The following is a 4691-nucleotide window of genomic DNA, read 5'->3' on the forward strand; positions in this document are numbered from 1 at the left end:
CTAAGCATACTTCGGGCTCTGCGAACTCAGCTACGAAATCGGCCATTGCTTGGGCCTTTATCGCCGCGCGGGGTTTATAGTCTATGTCGAATTCGCTCAGCTCTACAGCCCACTTGACGAGCCGACCAGAGGCATCTGGCTTGTGCAGAATTTGACGTAATGGCTGGTTGGTTATTACCGAGACCGGGAATGCTTGAAAGTATGGCCTCAGCTTCCGAGCAGCAACCACAAGGGCAAGTGCCCATTTCTCCAACGGTGGGTATCTGGTCTCAGCGTCGAGCAGGGCCTTGCTGGTGTAGTATATCGGATACTGAACTCCTTCTTCCTCTCTCACCAGAACGGAACTGGCGGCCCGATCCGATACCGCCAAATACAGATTCAACTTGTCCCCATCCCTCGGTGTGGACAGTAGCGGAGCTTGCTGCAAGTATTGCTTCAAGTTCCGGAAGGCTTCCTCGCATTCCGGGGTCCATTCCGTTTTCTTTCCCCTCCTTATCACTTGAAAGAATGGCTGACACTTATCTGTAGCTTTGGATATGAATCTGCTCAACGCCGCCAACCTCCCCGTGAGGCTCTGCATCTCCTTCAGGTTTCGAGGAGACGTCATTTGCACAATCGCCTGGATCTTCTCGGGATTTGCTTCAATTCCCCTATGGCTCACCATGAATCCCAGGAATTTCCCTGACTCGACCCCAAAGGCACACTTCTCCGGGTTGAGCTTCATCTTATACTTCCTCAAAAGCTCGAACGTCTCCTCGAGATGTCTGACATGTTCCTTCGGGATTTTGGACTTGGTGATCATGTCGTCCACGTACACCTCCATGGTTTTACCGATCAAGGGCTTAAAGACTTTATTCACCAGCCTTTGGTAGGTGGCCCCAGCATTCTTGAGACCGAATGGCATCACCCTGTAACAGAACAAACCTTGGTTAGTGATGAAAGCCGTGCTCTCCTCATCCGGCTCGTACATGGGGATCTGGTTGTATCCCGAAAATGCGTCCATGAAGCTAAGCAGACCATGTCCAGCCGTCGAATCTACTAGCTGATCGATCTTTGGTAAAGGGAAGCTGTCTTTTGGGCACGCCTTATTGAGGTCTGTGAAATCCACACACATCCTCCACTTGCCGTTTGCCTTTTTTACCAACACCACATTTGATATCCACTCTGGGTAATTGACTTCCCGAATGAACCCTGCTCTCAGAAGCTTCTCCACCTCATCATTTACAGCCTCATACCTCTCCTGGTTGAAGCACCTCCTCTTCTGCCTTACTGCTCGAGCACCTTTCTTTATTGCCAGCTTATGACATGCTACCTCTGGGTCAATCCCTGGCATGTCTTCATGTGTCCAGGCAAACACGTCAGCATGAGCCTGTAAGCATTTCACCAACTCCTGCTTTTGCTCTCCCTTAAGTCTCGACCCGATTCTGATCGTCTTTCCCGGGTTCTCTGGTCCCATGCTTACTGTTTCCAGATCCTCTACGGGTTCTTGTCTGCCAGGCTTGTTTTCCACTCGGGTATCGAGGGATGTTATCTGCATCGCCTCCCTTGCTGCCGAGGAGTAGCAGCTTCTTGCGATCCTCTGGTCTCCTCGTATCACTCCGACTACCCCATTCACCCGGTACTTCAGAGCCAGATAATGGTTGGACAACACCGCTTTGCTCATCCTTAAAAATGGCCGACCTAGGATCATCTGGTAAGGACCTTCCTCATCCACTACGACGAAGTCCAGTATCATTGTTCTTTCTGTCGGGGGGCTCCCGATTGTGATAGGCAGTTCGACCACGCCCAGAGGGACCAACTTCCCTCCTCCGAACCCCTTCAAGGAGGTGTTGGTGTATTCCAACTTCCGGTCGGCTATTCCCATCTCTTCCAAAGTTGACTTAAATAACACATCAACTGAGCTCCCCGTATCAACCAGTATCCGGTCAAACTTCTTGCTAGCGACCGTAGCCTTGATGACTAAAGCATCCTCGTGGGGGTATAGAATCCCTTCCTCATCCTCATCCGTCCACATGATTGGCACTTGCCTGACCCTTGCTCGTTTGGCCGCTGGGGTGTTGAAGAGTATCTCTTTATTGGTCATGGCGTATCTGGCATAATTTTTTCTCGATCTGTTCGAATCTCCGGCCAACGTTGGGCCCCCAGCTATCACCCTTACTGCGGGCTGCTCGCGTCTCAAGATTCTATCACTCTGCTCCCCTTCATCTGTTGTGGCCCCCATCGGAAAAGTCCCATCCATAAACTCGTCCAGGTACCGATTTCTCACCAGATCTTCGACCTGGGTCTTGAGATCTCTACACTCTGCTGTGGTATGGCCATGGGTGCCATGGAACTTACAATAACGTCCTCTATCCCTTCTGTTGGGCAGCTTGGTTATCGGTGTAGGGAGGTGCAGTAGCCCTCGATCCTTTATGGCCTCGTACACCTCATCCAGGGGCATCCTCAAGGGAGTGTACCGCCCATAGTCCTGGTTCTGGTCGACCAGATGCACTGCTCTTTCTCTGTTTGCCCCACTGTGGGTTGGGGGCGGTGGAAGTGCTTCTGGTCTGCTCGTCCTGTTACCGTGGGAATGTTGATGAGGACCACCGGATGCCGAATCATGCCTTCTCCAAGGCTCCCTAGCTGGGGAATGAGGAGGTGGCGCTCTGCTGCGCTGATACTGCGGCGGCCTCTGATGAGGCTGATAAGCAATCACCCTACCTCCCGATCCACTACCGGAGACCTGGTGGTCCCTCCTCCTGATCGGCCCATTCTCCGGTAATGCTTTCTTCTCTTTCCTCCCTAACCCTTCCAACTGGTCTGTCTTGATCCGTGCAGCCTTCTCCTCCTCAATCTCGATGTCTCTTTTAGCCTGTTCGTATGCGGCTGCATACGTTTGAATAGCTGGGCTTCTCAAATTGTACCACAGCCTTCCTATCTTCACCCCTTCTTTCAATCCCCTTAACGCCTGAGGGTGGTTGAAGGCTCCCAAGTCGAGGACAGCCCGATGAAACCTCTTGATGAATTCCCGAAGAGTTTCTTGCTCCCCCTGTTTCATGCTTTTCAGCTCCATCATGTCATCTTCCGGTGACATTGCCCCACTAAACTGCTCTGCGAATTCCTGGCACATCTGCTCGAAGGTTTTAATGCTGCCCCGAGGAAGTTTCCTGTACCATTCTCGTGCACGTCCCTCAAGGGATAGTGGGAACACCCTGCACCTTTGGGATGGAGATAATCCCTGTACCCCCGTCATGTCGTTGAAGCGCTCTATGTGCATCAGCGGATCAGTTCTTCCCGAGTATCTGAGGTCGGGGAGGCGGAAATCTCTCGGAATAACTGCCCTCATGATCTCTGCTGCGAGCGGTGATTCTCCGTCCAGCATTATCCTCCAACCAGGGGCTCTGTTCCTCCCTTGCATGTCGTCAATTATTTGCGCTAGCCTTCGCACTTCCTCCTCCAGCTGCCCTGCACGACCAGGGTCACGTGCTGCGACTTGGTCCCGCTCTCGCTCTACATCATGCAAGTGTTGCCTCAGCTCTGTTTCCTCTGCATTCACCACCCCGTCGCCCTCGTCACAAGTCTGTCTTGCCGGGGACTGCTCTCTTTCTCTATGAAATTCTCCCCGCAGGGGTACGTTACCTCTCTCACCACCAAATCTCCCTGCGGTTTGACTTTTCCCCGCACTATCGGGACCTGGTGCCGCTCCGCCGCCTCTCACCCTTCCCTCTTGGGTTACCCTTCGCTCGTTCCGCAGCTCATGCAGGATGGTTGTCAAGGTTTCCATCTGCTTTTCCATTCGTTCCATCCGGTCGAACATGACTTTTTCCCGTGCTTCGCTGATCACCTCCCTCAGCGTCACGGAATCGTTAAGCCTCATGTCACCCCCTTGTGCGCTACTTCCTCCTATCTCCATTGCCTTTCGCTTACTCCACCCCTCTTCTTGCTATCGACAGAAGCTTTTTGCTCTCTCTCCCCACAGACGGCGCCAAAATGTTGATGCGAGATTCCTGTTCTCCTCGTTCCACGACCAGGATCTCTGCTCGATCAACTTCACCAAGACCAGGAGGTCTCCTAGTAATGCTTCTTCTCCAGATGTCCCTGCACAAACAGATAAGTCAGAGCACGCCGGTTGTTCCCCCGGCGCAAACCCTCCGACGTTCAAGTCAGAAATGAAGGTTCAGGGAACGCTTGCCACAGGTCTTAGGGCTTTTTCGTGGTTTTTTTCTCTATCTCAAAAATGCCAACCCTTTTACCTTCGTTGGATGCCTTTTTTTATAGGCTTCCTCTGAATCTCCGTCTTTCTCTCTTTCTTCCACGGTATGGGACCTCAACTGCCGCGTTATGGGCAAACGTGGGATCTAGCGTGTTACGCCACGGTTCAGGGGAAAGCGTGGCTGTCATGGCTCTGTGAGACTTTGCGTGTTACGCCACGGTTCTGGGGAAAGCGTGGCTGTCATGGTTCTGTGAGATCTTGCGTGTTACGCCACGGTTCTGGGGGAAGCGTGTCTGTTGTGCCTAGATTCTCGTGCTGGGGAGCACGTCCTGCCAACTGCCGTCGACCGGGTCTCCTCGCCTCTTGACCTCTAGCCGGAATGGCCTTATGCCTTTTATAGGGAATTGGCCTTGCGGATGACAACATCGTGGACGAGCAGGATATCTCTGCTCCTGTTCTTCCGCGCACCAGGCTTTTACGGAACACCCCGGTTCGCAGA

This window comes from Citrus clementina, unplaced genomic scaffold (genome assembly GCF_000493195.1).
Source record: "Citrus clementina cultivar Clemenules unplaced genomic scaffold, Citrus_clementina_v1.0 scaffold_209, whole genome shotgun sequence".
In the NCBI taxonomy this organism is placed as follows: Eukaryota; Viridiplantae; Streptophyta; class Magnoliopsida; order Sapindales; family Rutaceae; genus Citrus; species Citrus x clementina.